The sequence below is a fragment of the Eumetopias jubatus genome, unplaced genomic scaffold, assembly GCF_037043125.1.
Source record: "Eumetopias jubatus isolate StellerSeaLion01/CBP00866 unplaced genomic scaffold, mEumJub1_p1.0 scaffold_9, whole genome shotgun sequence".
In the NCBI taxonomy this organism is placed as follows: Eukaryota; Metazoa; Chordata; class Mammalia; order Carnivora; family Otariidae; genus Eumetopias; species Eumetopias jubatus.
This window is the reverse complement of record NW_028274815.1, coordinates 87,998,772-88,006,394: the sequence shown is the minus strand read 5'-3', so window position 1 is coordinate 88,006,394 and position 7,623 is coordinate 87,998,772. Positions and strand designations below refer to the sequence as shown.

At 42.2% G+C, this 7,623-nt stretch overlaps 1 non-coding gene across 1 annotated transcript; it reads left to right on the top strand.

Annotated features, from left to right (window-relative positions):
• The first annotated feature begins 377 nt into the window (after positions 1-377).
• LOC114199404 (U6 spliceosomal RNA) lies at positions 378-484 on the top strand. The gene has a single exon (XR_003607287.1). It is a non-coding gene; the product is annotated as a U6 spliceosomal RNA (small nuclear RNA).
• The last annotated feature ends 7,139 nt before the right edge of the window (positions 485-7,623 follow it).

The window sequence follows — 7,623 nt, the reverse complement described above, 5'->3', positions numbered from 1 at the left end:
CAGATCACCCAGGTGTGTAGCACACGTGTGCACACGAACATTGCATAGAGAACGGAGGGGGCAAAACACTATAACCAAAGTGTTTGTCAGCACTAATGTTGTTGGTTTTGTTGTTTATTCTGAGCAAATGAGATAGCTCCAAAGAGGAAAAAGCTAAATTTCCGATGATGTTTTTCTGGCAACATTTTTGCACTAGTGTGAACTGTAGATTTTATTTAAAGCTCCATAAATTCCCATGTTCCATAAAAGCTTAACCAAAAAGGGAAGCAATTTCTCAAAAGTGAGGGGCTAACTTGAGTGCTTGCATAATGAGTGTCCCATGTCCCATTGATAGAAGTAAATATGAAAAGCAATTTAAGCAGATCATAATGCTTATTGTGCTCACTTCGGCAACACATATACTAAAATTGGAAGGATACAGAGAAGACTAGCATGGCCCCTGCAGAAAGATCTAATGCTTATTAAATAAAAAAGGAAGAGCTTCTCAGTTACACCTCTGTTCTCAGATACCAAGAGATGTACCCATCTAAAATAAACTTGGCCTGCCAGTGTATTAAAACCAAGAGGAGTTCTTCACACAGTGCGAGGAGGTGGTCTCTTGGAGAGGGCAAGCAGAGAACAGCTCACTGTGAATGATCCATGGGCCCGTATGAGACAATTGGCTGCTATAAGAAAAACAGATACTAAAAATACACTGAACACACCTCCCAGAAGCAGGGTCAGCAAAACAGTGCTAGGGAGAGAATAGGTGAGTGAAGAAGTAATGACAGGATGGACGGAAAGGAAGCTAGACTCCAGCCCCAAAGAAAGACGGCATCTGCCCTTGGCCTTCTGCGAAGTCCCGGAGTCTCTGCAGGCTGCACCAAACTCCTGAGTTCCAGTCACTCCAGAACCATCCCATAATGAGCTCAGCGAGGAAAGATACGCTTTTTCCCAGCACATTCACCTAGGATATCTTTAGTTAAAAACACCTTTGCTTGAAATTCTTGCCTTGTGGGTACTTTAAGAAAAGCTGGGGTTTTTTCTTCTCCATCTTACTCACAAAGAGCACATTTAATACCTTAAACGCAATGAGCCTTTAAAAAGGTGACAGAGGGAAAAAAATAAATAGATAAAATAAAAAATAAAATAAAAAGGAGACAGAGGGAAAACTGAATGATCTAAAAATGAGAAACACCATACTAATCTGGTAATGAGACTTCTTTTTTTTTTAAGATTTTATTTATTTATTTGACAGAGAGAGACACAGCGAGAGAGGGAACACAAGCAGGGGGAGTGGGAGAGGGAGAAGCAGGCTTCCCACTGAGCAGGGAGCCTGATGCGGGGCTCGATCCCAGGACCCTGGGATCATGACCTGAGCCGGAGGCAGACGCTTAATGACTGAGCCACCCAGGCGCCCCATGAGATTTCTTTTAGAATGAGGAAACAAAATGCTCATTTTTTTAGGTTCATTAACTCCCTTTAGCAGTGTTTTCATGGTCCAGATACAGGAATATATTATGTATGAGATGGACCTTCTGCTCCTGCTCAACTTCTTTATTTCGTCTCCAACCCAAAAGAGAAGTTATGGTACGGGATTATTTAGGGAGAGGCTATCAGGGACTATAGAGATGTCTACAGAATATAGAATAGCAGCCTCCAAAGATTCACACTCCAAAAATTATTGGTTTCACTTTTTACAATAATTAAAAGAAAAATGGAAAAAGAATATAAATGGTCTCAAAAGAGCAGACACTGGAGGTTTCACGTGAATTCCCTGCAATTCAATTACCACGATGGAGATTCAGTTCAGGGCATATTGTTATTGTGAGCGAGGAAGGTCAATAGGCCGCTTTTCAGGGTCTCAGTGGCTGTTTTATCACAGATACAACGTACATGGAGGCTTGGGGCCCCACTGTCTGCAGCTGCTATAAGCTAATTTTCTAGGATAACATCAAAGAATTGCCAACAATGATTAAATTTAATGTCCCCATGATATTATAAGCTATGTCTTTTGGGAAGGAGTTTGAGCCTAATATTTAATACCAAAGATATGATTAAACACTGAAAAGTAAATAAATAAATCATGCCTAGCAAGAAAGAGCAAAATCATTCAGCTACAGCTATCATATTTACAGACACAATTAATGGCTCGAATGCTTAGAAAAATTAGATTACACAGAATTTCTAAGTCTTTTTTATCAAAATTTTTTTCTCCATGGGACTTACCCAACATTCAGAGATCTATACATTTTTGTTGCACGTCAGTGGGTGTTGACTGCTGATGAGGATGATGCTGTATCCTCAGAAGTAATGACAGCAGAGGTGGACACGCTTGTGATCGCACCCATATGCCTACTGCCAGGACTAGACTCTGGGTGAACAGAGTGGACAGCGGCCAGCCCATTGTGCTTGGAAGCGAGCCGCTGGGAGGCTCCCTTCAGCTGTGGTGGAGAATCTGGTTGCAGCCCTGCCCCAAGTTAGCTGCTTGATTTGGGATGAGGATTTTGTTTGTTCTTGTTGTTTGTTCATTAAGTACACTAAGCCTCAGTTTCTTTGTTTGTAATCCGGGGACAATCGTGCCTGTCCCACAAAGTTATTGGGGCAGATCTCCCCTTGTGGAAACTGAGTGGCAAAGCACACGGCATGCCTTTTACCTACTGGGTCATCAGGAGTTCCCCACTAAAATAAAAAAGTAAGTAAATGAAAAGGCCCCTCTGGCCCTTTGGAAGGTCGTGGAGAGGTTGTGCATTAACTAATCCATACTTGTTGGCCCTAAGCATGAATTCATTCTTCAGAACGGCTAATCCCCGGCACAGCAGTGGGGCACCAGGTCCCTTGGCCAAGCATGGGTGGGGGCAATGGGGCAGGGCTGTGCTGGAGCAGAGGGTGTTGCCTCAAGGGTGGCAGTGCCCGTCAGAGCCACCGGAGGGGTATGAGAACGCTCTGGGCAGAGAGCAGGGATCATGCAGCCTGGGGAGGACCGTAGAGAGCTGGAGGGGAGATGGGGCACTGGGGCATCAGGGAGGCTTCCTTCTCCCCAGGCCCTGCCTTCCTCCTACTTCCGTCTCACCTGCATCCTGCTGGTGACCTCACTGTTGCGCCCAGACCCCACACCCTGACCCTGTGCCCGTAACAGCCCAGACAGAGCTCTGCAGCCATGGCCCAGAGAGACTGCCACCTGCTCAGTGACGAAGGGGTAAAGAGAATGCTGCTTCTCCCTCTCCTTTAAGTGGACCTAACCTTATGGTTTGCATTGTCTTATTCTGCTTCGGAAAATAAGTAGCTATACATGGTCATAAATATTTTCACCCAATTCAAAAACAAAGAAAAATGGTAAAAAACAAAAAAACAAACAAAACAAAACACCCATGATCTCATTGCCAAAACCAAACACTGTTTCACTGTTTTGGATTTTCTTTCACATAAATTAGTACATACACATTTACCGACTGAGGCTACGAGATGTTTGGACCTTGTATTCCCTATAGCTGGGCTCATCCTGGCGGTGAGGATGGGGGTGAAGGTATCCCAGGAGGAGGACGACACTGGAAAATTCCCATTCGAGAGAGTAAACTTACTTCGGTGGGAAGCAGTGTCTTTCAGGTTACCTTGGTCTCTTTGGAAGTAGTTGTGTGTTCTGTGTTTACCGGTTTCTTCCTCCCCCTCTGTTTCCAGGCCAAGGGGATAGAGAGCTACAAGTTACCATAAACACACCCCGTGGTTGTGTGTGCAGCCAGCAGAAGCCTACGCCATCTGTCGGGAAGGGAAGGCCCAGAACAGGTCACCCCAGGGTGCCAGTTCTCCCTCACACTGCCGGCTTCTACCAGTCCCCATTCTCCTGAACCTCCTTTCCAAGGGACTTGTACCCTGTCCCGGAGAGGGAGCACCCCACTCCCCCAGGACCACAGCCTCCCGTGTTCACGCAGCCCTGCCTCTTCCAGAATGGGCTCCACTGGGGCTTGCGGGAAGATTCTCTGTTCAGCCCTCAACTTGGATTCTGGCACATAGAGGCTCTCCCTCCCCTGGGGTCACAACCCTCCCGGCCTAGCCCTAAGGGGAAAAGGTTGTAGTAAAACAATGAAACATAAATTGATGTAATGTTTTCAAAATATCATTCCTGTTGGAAATGAAACCCACTGTTTGGTAACTTTTCTTTATTTTAACGATATAAGATATGTTGAGCATCACCAAGAGACAGCTTTCCACCCACCTCCTCTGGCCTGCCCCTTCAGTTCCATTCCTAATGACCCTCTTTATGTCTTCTTCACACCTTACACTTTCCAGATACTTATCAGTGCACTCCTCCTTGCCCTACCAGGCCTCCACAGGGATCCCTGCACTTAGAACAAGACGATCGTTTTGCAAAGGTTCATGCAAGGGGGCTCCTCCAGCTTCCCTGCACTCACACCTTTAAGCATATCAGCTGGTCACAGAGCAGGGACAGTTTTGGAATAAAAACTTGAGATAGAACTATCCCCACAGTTCACTCGTGGTTTACTGGTTTACTATATCTAATACAGTAAATCCTTTTTGTATGAAAACTATAGTAGTGTTACGTATTTGTACAAAAGAAAGCACCCGTTTAGATGACCGAAATATTCTGGGGGTGCTTTTCATTGAAACATGAACAGCTTGCTTTGCAGATGTAGACTGTGCCTTAATTGCACTAAAAATTTACAAATGTGAGTTGAACAAACATGGAATCTAATAGGCTTCTTTCTCCAGCCCCTGCCTTCTCTGCCTTCCTGCCCCCACCCAGCCAAGTGCCCCAGATACTTAAAAGCGGGCCTTAGAATGGAAAAGAACTATATAAGAAACCCTCGTACCTTTAGATTCTTCCACTTTATAGTTTTGTGGTGGTGTGAAATTTTATTTTAACAGAATGAGTCAAATAAAGACAATTCCATAATACTGTTTTTAATTGAAATTGGCGATTTATCTTATTAATTTTATTTTTAAGAGTTATATTCTAATTAAACAATAATGAGAGATAATACCAGGGGTTTTCTCTCCTTAATAATTTATTTGGGGATAAAATAATTTCATTTTTTTAATACTTTATATTGAATGATATAAAGGTCTTTAAAACACAATTCGAGTTTTCCTTCCTAGAGCTAAAATCCACTTTTGATTTCTCCTTCTTGATTATTCCTCTCACTGATTGGATGACAAGCTATGTGAGGATTCTACCCTGAAAATGCCTCCACCCAATCTTTACTATGGGCTTGCCTCTCCTTGTGGTGGCCCCACCTTGGCTGAGCTATACCATCATCAACCCCATCAGCTTCAGGCTGCCCCCATCTTCCCAGTGGCCTCGCCAGAACATTCCTGAGGTTAAGCCCAGGTAAGTATTCCCTATAGGATGACATCCAACTTCTTTAGCATGGTGTCTTGGTCTCTTGATAGTTCTTCCCACTATATCAAGAATTGATCATTTTCATCTTCCAATGTCTGTCTTCCAATGCTGGCTTTGGGTGACATTTAAATAACTGTGCTTGTGGATGCTTATAAAGTGCGTTCCTGTCATAAAATCATCATCTCTCCAGACATGCTCTAATGCAAACATGGGATTTCACTGTAATTCAAAGGTAAACTATAGTAAAGTTTACTCTTGTATTAACTATTGTTTAAAAAATCTTAAAGTTGGCAAAGCAAGGGAACAGGGTAAATAAAACTTCAAGAAATAATCTCTTAAATGAATAAATGCCATAAAATAATTCAGAAACCAAAATTTATACACAAATGACTCACTAATTGTAAATCATTCTTGGCTGTTCATTAATTCAGGAAGCCTCCCACACTATCCCCCTCTGGTTAGGCTACCTAGTTCCAGGCCTTCTGCAAATCCTACGGACAAACTTTACCTTATAGACCTTTGTAGTGACAGTTCCTAGCTAGGGTCACTTTTAGTCTTCATACAGATTAGAAAAAGGTGACCCCTTTGGATGGAGAAACCCACAGGGATGAGTTTGGCCACCAGAGCCTGGTCTAAATTCCCAGTTTCCACTCACTCCCTTTGCTAAGAGCTCTTGTGGATTGGACACTAGACATAGCTGAATGTAGTGGCCGTCATTGCTATTTGTAGTTATTACATACAAATAATAAAATAAAATTCATTTTTAAAGTTCTTTAAACACAGGAGAATGTGATCATTTTGTATAGTCATAAATTCTAAAAGAAATGTAAATTCATTGACTATGAAAATGGTCATTAGGATTTCCAGTTTTGGTAGTCTAGGATCAATCTTCCTTCCTGAGACCCTTATAAAAGCTAATAGTGTGTTTTAAAAATTTGTTTGTGAGCATGGGAGAGCTAACAACATAGACAAGAAGTATAAGAAAATATCCAGGAGAACACTGAAATCCAGATCAATGAACCCAGGCCCTGAAACCAGCCTAGACTCTTGCCCTAGTTCTATTGGCTAAAAGAGATTGGTGAGAGGCTGGTGTTGTTGGCTAACATGGAGATCGGTGACAGCCCCCTAGAGTTGGGGAGACAAACATGGAAGCCCAGTACTTTCCAAGGGTTGGGATCTGGGAAGCCCCCTGAGTTTTGGTATGGGACCAAGCCTGGGCGGCTTGGTCAGTTAAGTGACCGACTCTTGATTTCAGTGCAGGTCATGATCTCAGGGTTGTGAGATCAAGCCCCACCCATGTGGGGATCCGCACTGGCTGTGGAGCCTGCTTGGGACTCTCTCTCTCCCTCTCTCTGCCCCTCCCCCCTCTCTAAAAACAAAATTCTTAACAAGCTAGAAACAGAACATTTTAATCAAATCAGGGGTAAGGACATGAAGGTGTATAGTAAACATCATACATAAGAGTGAGATGTGGGAAGTTTTCTTTTTTAGGGATTAGGACAAGGATGTCCTTTATCCATGTTTCTTTTCAACATTTTCCTAGAGGTCTTGGCCAGATACATCCATAAGGCTAAAAGAAAAAGAGAAAAAGGGAAAGAGGCAGGGAAGGAGGAAAGAAGGAAGGAAAGAAGGAAGGAAGGGGATTACCATTATCTATGGATGATATAATTGCATAAGTAAAAACTGCAAAAAAAAAGGATAGGTAAGTTATTAAGATCAATAACTGAGTTTAGCAAGATTGCTGGGTATACAAAAATCAGTACTTTAAAAACCAATTGCATCTCATACACATAAATAATCAAATAATGAGATACAAAATATGAGATATAATAGCAAGAGTGCTGAGATATATAATAGCATCAAAAAATGGGAAAAGAATCGAATAAGAAATTGCAACACCTCCAGACAGAAAATTAAGTCATTAGTAAGGAAATTAAAGATCTAAGTAAATGGAAAAACATACCATGTCTATATGTCCATGGATAGAAAATTCAGTATTCTAAAGGTATCTGTTCTCCTCCAGTTGATAGAGATTCAATGCAATCCCAACAAAAATTTCAACAAGTTTTTTGTATCTGTACTTTACAAGCTGATTCTGAAATTTATATAAAAATACAAATCGTCTAGAAGAGTGAAGACACTCTTTAAAAAAGAAAAATGAACCAGGTGGGAGAGTTTACTCTGTTGGATATCAAGTCTTATTATAAAGCTGAAGATCATTAAGACAGTGTGCTATTAGCTCAAGGATAGAAAGATAAAACCAATGAAACAGAATGGAGACCCCA